This window comes from Canis lupus, chromosome X (genome assembly GCF_048164855.1).
Source record: "Canis lupus baileyi chromosome X, mCanLup2.hap1, whole genome shotgun sequence".
NCBI lineage: Eukaryota > Metazoa > Chordata > Mammalia > Carnivora > Canidae > Canis > Canis lupus.
Genome location: NC_132876.1, coordinates 104110143 through 104122776, shown reverse-complemented (window position 1 = coordinate 104122776; position 12634 = coordinate 104110143).

Here is a 12634-nt window from a genome sequence, read left to right as displayed (position 1 = left end):
CTAGACCATGTAGAAGGGTAAGTTTGAAACTTAAAGTTAATGTCTTAATAACTAGTATATAAAACAAAAAGAAAGCCCACCAATCACCATAAAACATCTTTTAATTTTTGTAGCTTAACTTCATATGTGAATTCATTTTTATGTAGTTTCAGCATTATTGTGTTTACTTGATACTAAATTATTTTTGATATTTCTGCATATTTATAATCTTTATATTAATGGCACACTGTGTTGCAGTACCATAATTTATTAAATTGTTCCCCTAAAGTTGGGCATTTATGTAGTTTCCAATTGATGGTTTCAATAGATAAAACTTGAACATCTTTGTGTACATACTTTTTTTCCTTCTATTTAATATTCCTAGGAGTAGAATTAGTATTTTAAAATATAGGAACTTTTTTTTTAATGATAGGAGCCCAACGTGGAGCTTGAACACATGACCCTGAGATCTAGACCTGAGATGAAATTAGGAGTTGGACACTTAACCTACTGAGCCACCCAGGTGCCCCAAAGATAGGAACATTTTATGTGTTGCTTTATTGCTTTTCAAAAGCAGTTTATGTTACCATCTACCTGTTTAGCCAGTAAATACTGATTTTTAGGCATCCCAGTGAAATCATGGGAAAAACAAAGGCATATATTTTAGGGACAATGGCAAAATAAACTATGAGACAGAGGACATTTAAAACTTACCTTTTAATATCTGTGCTTTTGCTCTTTTTTTAAGATTTTATTTATTTAATCATGAGAGACAGAGAGAGAGAGAGAGAGAGAGAGAGGCAGAGACACAGGCAGAGGGAGAAGCAGGCTCCATGCAGGGAGCCCAACACAGGATTCGATCCCGGGACTCCAGGATCATGCCTTGGGCCGAAGGCAGGCGCCAAACCACTGCGCCACCCAGGGATCCCCTATGCTTTTGCTCTTTAAACAAGAAATATAGCTACAATGTAAAGCTGAAAGATTTCTTAGCTTAGTCTTCCTTAGGCTAAAATTTTCCTATGAATTAATTATTTAAGACAGTGATTCTTAATGTATGGTCCCTGACCCAGCAGCATTGGCATTGTTTGAGAACTTGTTAGAAAAAGTAACTCCTTGGCCTCCTCCACAATTCTATCTACTCTAGATCTACAGATGTAGAAATTTTAAGGGAGGAGCCCAGCAATCTGTGTTTTATGGAGCCCTCCAGGAGATTCTGGCAAATGCTAAAATTGAAGTACCACTAACAGAAAACAAATTTTGTAGAAATGGCTTTTCACTTTAATTCCATTTTGCACTTTAAAGACATTTACAGAACTTTTTCACATTGTGTTGAGAAATAATAAGGTTTTTTTTAACATAAGGCTATTTTAACAGGAAAACATGCTTTTCCAGAAGCTTGAACTTGATGAGTATTAGCAAAGTATTTTCAAAAGTAAAAACAGGGAGTTTACAACATTGTTTCAGTTTATAACCTGTGTTTGCAAGGGGACTGTTTTTAATTCTTGTAGTTATTTGCAATTGTTGCTGTGGCACTGAGGCAAAGAAACTGTACTTAGAACAGAAATGGAAGGTTTGTAGATACTGTTGCTATAACACATTAAAGTTTGAAAAACTTAAAATATTAAAAGTAGAATGAACATATGATCCAGTAATGCCACTTCTGGGTACTTATCAGAAGGAAATGAAAACACTAACTCGAAAAGATAAATGCACCTTCATGTTCATTGCAGATTTATATACAATAGCCAAAGTAGAGAAAGAACTTAAACATCCATAGACAGATGACTGGATAAAGAGGATGTGACATACATACATACGTAAATACATACACATGCATATGCAATGGAATACTATTCAGCCACAAAAAAGAATGGAATTTTTGCCATTTGTGACAACACGGAGAGACCTTGAAGGCACTGTGCTAAATGAAGTAAATCAGACAGAGGAAAAAAAATACTAGAAGATATCACTTACATGTGAAACTTAAAAAAATAAAAAATCCTGAGCTCACTGGGACAGAGAACAAATTGGTGGTTGCTAGAGGTGGGGGGATGTGATCAAAATGGGTGAAGGGGGGATCCCTGGGTGGCGCAGCGGTTTGGCGCCTGCCTTTGGCCCAGGGCGCGATCCTGGAGACCCAGGATCGAATCCCACGTCGGGCTCCCGGTGCATGGAGCCTGCTTCTCCCTCTGCCTATGTCTCTGCCTCTCTCTCTCTCTCTCTGTGTGACTATCATAAATAAATTAAAAAAAAATTGCTGTTAAAGATCATTTAAAAAAAATGGGTGAAGGGGGTCAAAAGGTACAAATCTTGAGTCCTACAGTAAATAAATAAATCATGGGGATGTGATATACAGCATGGTGACTATAGTTAATAATACTGTTTTTATATATTCAAAAGTTGCTAAGAGAGAAGATCTTAAAAATTCTCATCACAGGAAAGAAATTCTGTGACTATGTATTGTGATGGATGTTACCTAGACTTATGGTGATAATCAGTTTGTAATACATACAAATATTGAATCATTACATAGTACACTTGAAACTAATGTGCTATATACTAGTTACATCTCAAAAAAAGAAAGTTCATGTAGTAAAAGCCATAAGCACAATTCCTAGACCAGTTATTATCAATAGGTGTTAGTATTACTCTTGTTAGGGTTATTATTATTGTTTGGCCCAAAGTGCCCAACATATTGTTGGAAACCAAAGAGACACTTGATACATGTATATTAATATCTTCAGGTCATTTAGTCAGTTAACTCACATTTACATGAAGTAAGTTAAAGTACTCGAGTAATTTGAGGCAAAATACTGTTTCACCTTACATATCAAAATGTGTGAGGAATATGTTCTGATCCTTGATCTAGATAACCATACTTGTTCATGATTTCCTCATGCATAGAGAATAATTGCACTGACTGCGGCTTGGAAGATTTAGAATGGCCAAATTATATCTGAAGAATAAACTCAAAATATAAAGAATTACAAAAGGTCTAGGACAGCCAGATATTACCAGTCACAGCATTTTAAGTGTAATAAGGTCATCATCAGGGTAATAATAATAGTAATAATAATAACTTGGCATATACAATATTGTATTTCATCACAACAGACAAATCTTATAACTGATTTAAGAAATCTCACCAGCCTACCCCTTCATTTTACAGATCAGTAAGCTGAGTCTCAGAAAGGTGAAGTCATTTGTCTACAAATAGCTATAATGCAAAATATGATGAATTAAGATAGACTCAAACCAAGGAACTTAGAAGTTCAGAGAAGGAAGAAATTGCTTGTGATGTAGATGATGAATGAAAACTTCATAGAGACGGTGACATAAAATCTATGGATGGAAAGAAGGATCTAATTTTTTTTTCTTAATAGAGCACATGCACTAGCAGGGGGTGGGGGTGGAGGGAGAAGCAGACTCCCTGCTGAGGGAGAGCCCAGGACCCTGGGCTCAATCGCAGGACCCTGAGATCATGATGACCTGAGCTGAGGGCAGGTGCTTAACCAACTGAGCTACCCAGGCGCCCCAAGAAGGATCTAATTTAAACAGGCAGAGAAAAGTAGACCATTTCAGACAAAGGGAAGTAATAGAATAGGCAGAGCAAGGGATGTGGTTGACTAGAGCATGATGTGTATGAAAAGGGTTGTGGATGATAAGATTGGAATGGGGCCCCCCAAAAAAGTTTTCAGGTAATTACATCTTATTTGTGCAGAACTGTAAATTTTCTAAGCTTTCTGTATTCATTATGTTAGGTCTTGGGATTGCAAATAACAACAATGTGACTCAAATCCATTATACAGATGAGTTTTTCAAATCATATACCCCAAATGTGGGAACCTGGGAGTCAGGCTGAGATTGCTCCACACAGTTAGGAACCTGGCTGCTCAAAACTCCCTGGAGCAAATGATGATGATGATGATAATGTTGAAGAAGAAGCAAAGTCACACAATGAGAAACTGGTAAGACCAGGACTCAAACTCAGGAAGTCTGCTTCCAGTCTATGTTCCTCTAGTCATAACAGGCTCATCAAGAGTGGTCAAAGGGCCATTTATAGAGTTGAGAACTTCTTTTTTTTTTTAAGATTTTATTTATTTTATTTATTTATCCATGAGAGACACAGACAGAGGCAGAGACAGGCAGAGGGAGAAGCAGGCTTCATGCCGGGAGCCTGATGTGAGACTCAATCCTGGGACTCCGGGATCATGCCCTGGGCTGAAGGGAGGCACTCAACTGCTGAGCCACCCAGGTGTCCCTAGAGTTGAGGACTTCTATTTGAACCAAGTAATTAGAACACAGAAAGGAGCATTTTCCAGGACACATAAGGTAGTGTTTTGAGCAGAGCATACAGTATCAGGTGTTAAAAGATAAACTGAGTCATATTAAAAGTTTTAGGAGTTTGGGCAGAAATTGATTTGAGAATCAGGCAACGTGCAACCTAGTATTTAGAAACTACGAGGGATGTACAAAAATGAAAGACTTTGATAGGCAGAAGGGGACAAGAAGAAGTAAGTTATACCAGGTAGAAAAGTGGGTTCCATAATGCGAGTTCACCTTTCTTTAGGAGATTCCTAATGTCTGCCAGGCAGATGACCTAACTAGTGCTGATCAGGTGATTCCTGATTGACTGGTTTAAGATTCCACTTCCAGGAAAGCCAAAACTGTAATTAAGTTTTGGTTCAGTGACAGGGGTCTTAGCATGAGTAACTCCATTCGGGGCCTCTTGTCTTTTTTTTTTTTTTTTTTTTTAAACACAGGATGTTAAATCTAACTTGGACAGTTATTGTTCACTGTGAGTCATGTTTACTAGCCACACTTCACAGCTTTAGATGTTTAAGTAATTTGCCTCAGATAATCCAGCAGTTCAGTAGCAGAGTTGGAACTAAAATTATGTCTTCTGACTCAGAGATCAGTGTGCTTTCCATGATACAATTCTGTAGTTTCATTTCCATCCCATTCTGTTACTCAGTGAATGAACTCATTTGTCCAGGTGTATTCCTACTGCAGTTGTAGGAGTTTTTCTGCCTTGACTGGATAGACCCTATGTCAGTTCTTACCCTTTTTCCCTTCACTCACCCAGCCCTCCCTCAATCTCAGGCAGATTAAAAGGCAGCACCTTGTTATGCCTGGTGAACACTTTGATCATAGCAAGGAATTCATTCACTTGTAATTGTTTATTGTCATGTGTGTCTCCACACCAGAATGTGAGTGTGGTGAGGACAGAACTGAGTTTTTCCTACTTGTCTGTGCAGGCACATCTAATGCGAATCACACAGTAAGACTGTAATATATACTTGAATGGTTAAATAGTTTGAGACTCCTGATTTATTCATTTCACAAATCGCTATTGAACAACTCTCCTGAAAGACATTGTGAGCAGATAATTGAAAATAAGAGACTGTGGCCTCAAGGGATTCACTGTCTTAACAGAAGAGACAAGTCGTGTGTCCTAAATAACTATAATACAAGGTAGACATTTAGGCCTAGAGTCAAAGCAATCCTTTCTAGAACAAAAACCTTCCCTGTGCTCAATGTCAGCAAATGACTAGCGAATACAGCTCAGGTCTGCCTCTCTGAAAGAGATTTCTATTGAAGTGAATCAGACAGAATGGAAATTTCATTCAGTCTCTACTGCCACTGCATAAATGGGCCTCCAGTCACCAGGTTATTGTTTTCCATTGCTAATGTGAGTTGATTTACTTTTGTAAGTAGACCTTCGTACTAGCCTAACAAATCCACTTTAGGAAAATAATATGTACCTTGCTGGGTTAATGGTACCTTTTTGGGTTGGGGTAAGAATGAAATGTGTCGACACATTTTACATAACAAGTATCCAAAATGTTTTTCGTGGCACTAGGCATGTTCAAATAAGCTTATCCAAAACCAGAGCATCAATAAAAACATGTATTTGACAAATTGAATTGTTACACTGTACTAAAGAATGACTTTATTAGGCTACAAGCAGCACTTAGGAGCCTGTTCACAGAACAACAACCTGGGCCTCCACTGGGTTTTACATACCATCCCGGGCTTGTTTGAAACCAGACTTCCTTGCATCAGTGATGTGAAATCTCAAGGTGATAACTCAAGCCATTGATTACAGGATACCTTATAAGACAATCAGATGACTCGATTCAGAGTAGTGCCATATTTGAAGTCTCCTTCTTTGTACCAAGAGGAGGAGGATGACTCAATTTCTAGAAACACTTAAGAAGAGAAAGGCAAGGACTTAAATCTGCAAAACAACCTTAACTTTTGTTTGCTTTGCTTGGTAACCTCCCATAACTGGCCTCCTTTCTCCCCCAGATCTCTCTCTTGTCTTTAACTGAAGGTGATATTCTGGAGGGCAGCTTGGGTCATTTCAGGGAGTTACTTAGCTTTCCTGGGTCTCTCCCATGTATACAGGAGGTATACACGTTATTAAACTTCTGTTTGTTTTTCTTCTCTTAATCTATCTTTTACTACAGGGAGTCTCATTCAAGAACCTAGAATGGTAGAGGAAAAGTTATGTTTCCTCCCCTACACTCTCTTTTCCCTAAATATTTAACTCTAAATTTCCTCTCAGAGAGTACTGCTGAATGCATCCCTGAGGGACCTGGCTCTCCCTTGCAAGGCAAACAAATAAACTCAGCTTTGTTTCTTACCATTTAACACCTGTCCTCTGGCTTCCTCTAACTATGGAAGAGGTACATGTCTGTCTGTGTCTTAGCTGAAAAGATATGAATATATTGGGGAAATCCATCATAGAATATAAAATCTTCTTGATCTAATAAAGTGCTCAAGAAGATGATGATATTAAATCTTTATGGACTGTGAAATCATAGTATTTGCTCCTAAAAGAATAGAACAGCTTTGAAATATTTCAGAAATGAGAAGAAGCATGCCATTTATAAGTGTGAAAATTAAACCAACAATTTCATTTGTTAAGGTATATTCTTCTGTATTTTGTTAAAGTTTTTCTTTGTTTCTTGTTAGTTCTTCCTCTCCCATGTCAATTTGTTTGCACACTGGAGCACTCTTAACGAGAATTTGAATAAATGATAGTAGACTTCTGTTTCCTCTTTTTATTTAACTTTTTCTGGGTAGAATTATGTTGAAAAAGAACATCAAGGGTTTTTAAAGCAGGAAATAGTTCCTAAAATAAGCAACTTGGAGGGTAAGGGTAGAAATAAATGTGGAAGGAAGGAGAGATTTTTCCCATCCGTTTTGTTCTCTTTTATCAGATTAAGGTGGAAATGGTTTTAAGAACTGGTTATAGGTGGGACGCCTGGGTGGCTCAGCAGTTGAGCATCTGCCTTCAGCTCAGGGCCTGATCCTGGGTCCAGGGATTGAGTCCCGCATCGAGCTCCCTGTGAGGAGCCTGCTTCTCCCTCTGCTTATGTCTCTGCCTCTCTGTCTCTCACGAATGAATAAATAAAATCTTTAAAATATATATAAATAAATAAGTAAATAAAATTTAAAAAGAACTGGTTACAGGCATATAAGGCTTTCCTCCAAACTGCATTTTGGACAGTCTCCTTTCCAAGGGCCAGAATACATTAAAGATGTGATTCTAAGAAGGTGATTGAACTTTTGTCTTACTTGCCTACCTACCATCTATCAAGTTTATCCCTTTCACTGTCTTCCTCCTCCTTTTACTCCATCCTCTATCCCTTTCTTTTGCTTTCTCCCTTCCTCCCCAACTCCTATACATCATCCCATACCACTGTAGGATAGGAAAAAATTCTCTTCTACTCTTCAAGGTTCTACCAGCTAGTCTAAGAATTAAATTAAAGTTATATGTGTATGGAGGCCCAGTAGTGAAATAGAGACATAAAGAGATGACTGAGACAGGTGGTTTCTATACTTTTTAGATAAGGAGACAATAAATTTGTGAAGAATTGACAAGACAAAACTTAGGTTTAGGAGCTTCAGTTAGTAACAAATTCTAAACAGAATTTGGGCTGGAATGGTAAATTAGTAAAAGTAACAAGGGTTGTTTATACAGCCTTTTTGGCTCTGAATTCCTATTTCCTGGAGACAAAGAGGGGTTAGGGTAGTGTTCTTGCACTGGCTGTTTCTTAAGTAACTTTTATTTGAAATAATCAGTATGCTCTAGCGGCACGTTTGGGATAGCCTTCCCTGGGCCCCTATACCACTCTTTAGCTTGTATCATCTTTCCCAGCCTTCTCTATTTAAAATTGCTTATTATAATAGTGACTTAGAGAGCACAGCAACTTTCAACATATAACTAATGCCCTGTAAGCCTGGAGAGAAATGGATTAGTTGTTTTTTAATTTGTCAAGAGACAGCGGGCAAGTTTGACCAAATACTTAGCAGTTATAATATGAAAAACAAGAATCCCATGTTTTCTGTTTGTAGAGATGACAACTGCATTATGCTGGTGTTGATGACTACCCTGTCTTTTCTTTGCAGATAAAAGCAGTTATTTCATCGTGTGGATGGTATAGACAGATATAATACCGTGTAACTCTAAAGGAAGTGGGCTCTGTGGTTGACTGTTGTCTTTAAAAATCACAGTAACAATTCTCCTTTTGTGCTGGCTTCTTTTACGGAAGTTTTATGAAGCTCAATGTAGTTACTGCCGAAAAATTTAAGGTCTCCTGGAAGACTCAGGCAAGGGTTCTCAAACTTCCACCTTGCTTTCTGCCTTTGAAGGTATTATGTGACATGATGATGAAGAAAAGAAAGAGCCAGCAAAATTCTGCATAGCAAAATAATGACAAATAGTGCCCAGCTTTTGTGATTACAACCAGTGCCATTCAGGCATACCACAAGCTTTCAGAAAGTCAATAGTTGAAAAAATGCATTGATTGTTACCAGGACCCTTAGAGAATGACTTATAATTTTTCAGTTAATCACAGGTGACATTCTAAGAAAAATGAACTTTTCTGGACAGGAAATAATCACCAGAGATGTTAAAATTATATAAAAAATGTTGGTACTTTCATTTGGAGAAAAAAAATGAAGCATAATCAAAATTAACATATGTGCTAACAACCGCAAAATGATTCTCCCACTCCCCAAATTAATTTGTTTACCACTAAAATTGATTTAATACAAGCAATCTAAGAGAAAGGTAAATTTGGAAATTCTAAAATGGAATTTCGTCTACTAACAATCAATTCTTGATTCTGGGTACATGATATAAAAAAATACCCGAAGTTTTATAGTTGAACAAGGTTGAGTTGTTTGGCCCAGGTATCAGTAATATCCTCCTAGAAAAGGTAACCTCTTCAAACCTCTTGTTTTCTTCTCTATGAAATGGAGATAGTATTTGCCATAATATTGAATGAGTGCTTAATAAAAGTTATATTCTGTTCCTTTATTTTCCCTGTGCACTTGATTATTCTATGTTGGACAAATTAACAATCTTATTTGTTCATTTGTTGTGTACAGCAAACCCTAAGGACATATCACTTTTGAGAAAACATCTGCTATTCTTAGTTTATCTGGAATGCTCTGATTGGGTTTTGAATGGGAAGCAAAAGGACTGACTGGATGGCTTGTCACGTCTTTGGGACTTGAGTGATTGAGTCACTGCAAACAACTTAAGCATCTATTTCTTAATGCCTATGCAGAGCAATGCCACACCTCCCTTTTCCCCTTTGCGGTTCTGCTTTGGCTTCTGTTTCATGGGCTGTCATCACTTTAACTGAGCCACCTCCTGGTTAATTTGTTCAATGTGTTTGCTGCTGTGCACTCTCAGGAGCTTATTGATGTGTCACTTTGGATTATAGTAAGCTTCAGTGATATAGAAAGTACACATGTAGTAGGAACTTTCACTTTAATAATTGTTACTCACCAGTATTCACACACAATATTATCACCAAGCAACCAGATTTCAGAAAAGCACAAGGGAGTTATTTCTTCATGTTCAAGAGTGTCTGATTTCTGGATTTTAGGTATGACATCATGGAAATCATGAGAGATGGATTCATTTAGCCCCCTTGGGTTGTAGATTCTGCATATATAAAATGGAAGTCCTTGCCCTTTTCTAGGTTTGACTAATAATGAGGACTAACCAGATATACTGTAAATAAAAATCACCAATTATATAAAATAAAACTAGGGTTTTAAACTCTCATTTGAAGCTTTGTTTATCAATTTATACATCTTGACTTGGGCACCATGAGATCACAGAAGTATTACCTGCACTATTGGATATTTTGGAATGTGAAAATTTGCACTTCGTCTTCATTACTTTTCACAACTAATTTATTTTGACAAAAAAACAAGTGTGGGGCAGCCCCAGTGGCTCAGCGGTTTAGCGCCGCCTTCAGCCCAGGGTGTGATCCTGGAGACCTGGGATCGAGTACCACGTCGGGTTCCCTGCATGGAGCCTGCTTCTCCCTCTGCCTGTCTCTTTCTCTCTCTCTGAATAAATAAATAAAAAAATCTTTAAAACAAAACAAAAAACCAAGTGTGAATGATAGAAGAAGGTTTTGGCCATAGGCAGATTGTTGAAGTTAACATTCTTTGAGAATGAAGACCTAGGCTTAATGGAATAATTTCATTAAATAGAGAGAGCGTCTCATCCAGCAATTGGCAAACTGTGGGTTTGGTTTCATAGCTATTTCTGTTTCTGGTAATTCGCATTAGAACATGGGGTTACAGATACTGGAAATATGTCCATGTCTCTTTGTGAAAGTCGTCTTTTTGAGGGGCAAAGCCTACATTAAAGATGGGATTCTGGGAAAGTCATGTGGCCTGTGTTTGTTCAAACGAGGACTCAGGTGGAGAAGGATAGTATCTTAAGTGTTGAGTCTGAGCAAGAACTTGTTACTGTTATGGACAGTGGGAAATACAGCCTTCATTCGAGAGAGCGCTGTTGAAGGCTCTGGGGAGAAAATAAAGAGACTAGAATTTACTGAGCTTTACTTTGTTAAAAGCTCTGAACATCCTTATTTTCGTATGTCAAGTTGCTTAATTATTCCAATAATGGGTGTATTCTGTCCCTGTAGGCAAGCTACACAGGAAGCCAAATTATGATCACGGGATTCTTTGGAGAGTATAGAATCAGAGTTGATTGTGTAGTAGGAATGTTACATGCATATGACAGCTTCTCTGTTAAATAAATGCTTGCACCTGTAGATGAGAGATCTTGTATCCTTGGGTGCAGTTCATCTCAGTTATTAGTAGATCTTGGATAGGTACATTTGCCTTTCAGACTTTCTCTTTTGTGTCTCTGTGGCTGACTACCTCCATTCTTTTTTTTAAGATTGATTGATTGAGAGAGAAAGAGAGAGGCAGAGACACAGAAGGAGGGAGAAGCAGGCTCCATGGCAGGAACCCGACGCGGGACTCGATCCCGGGACTCCAGGATTGCACCCTGGGCCAAAGGCAGGCGCTAAACCGCTGAGCCATCCAGGGATCCCTGACTACTCCCATTCTGAGAGACATTGGCCTGGGACTGTTTCTTTAAGATGGTTGTATTAGATAGTTTTTACTGCAAAACATACAACTTGAGAATCTCCGTGATTATAGCATCAAACATTTATTTTCAAGCTCCTGGGTCTGTAGGTCAGCCATAATTCAGCTGATCTAGGCTGAACTTAGCTGTGCCAGGATAGACACCCGGCTTCTGGTCAGGTTCATCTCTGTTCCTCCTGTCTTCTGAGGCCGTGGCTGCCTGGAGTATGCTCTTCTAATGACAAATCACAGGAGCACAAAAAGGCAAGCAGAAATATGTGACATTTCTTAAGGCCTCACCTTGGAGCTATCACTCTGTCACTTCCCTTGTACTCTGTTGACTAAATAAAGTCACAGGGCCAAACCCAGCATCAGTACGGTGGAGAATTATTACACTCTTCTGGAATGAAGAATTAAACTGAAAAGAGCATAGATGTAAACTCTGAGAGAAGGAGGAGTGAAGAATTGGGAACAATGATCCATTCTGCCATAGTGACTCTGAAGATATGTACTCTAATCCATTATGTGTCGATTTCCTAGTACTCAGAGGACTAGTTCCTTTAGATTCTTGGGGGTGGCGAAGGAGCCCGGCATCTCATTTTTGCCTTTTGTTCTTACCTGCAGGGAGGGTCAAGATTGGATCTTCTGCTTTGCCTTTGAGCATTTGCTTTGTAAGCCAAACTGACTCTTATCCCTGCCACCAGGTATATTAATGATGTAAAGAATTGTGCAAGAGATCAAAAACCTAGGGGATGCCTTACTTGGCTTGATGTCAAGGTAGATGACAAATGCTATTAAATCAGAACCTTTTCCCTTCCTGGCAAATCAGCCTCATCTGTCTTTGCTAAGGTTAATTTATGAGCCATCCCAAGGCATTGGTGATATTTGGACATCTGTGTTTCTGCTATATTAGTTGCTCCTGAAAATTAAATTGCTCACCTTTTCACCAAATATTAAAAAAAAAGCCATTTTCATTCAGGAAAATTATTAAATATACACAAAAGTGTATAAAACATACATACAGATCAAGGCTAATTATAAAGCCTAGAGTATTATAATTTATGAATATAGCATAATTTGTTGATCTAGTCTTATAAACATTCACATTTTTTGCAGTTTGAGACTATTTTGAACAATGCTTCTACGAATGTTCTTGTATCTATCTTCTGGGGGCCTTTGTGCTTCTCTTGGGAGTTTTCTTAGGATATAAAACTAGGAATGGACTTTCTGAGTCAAG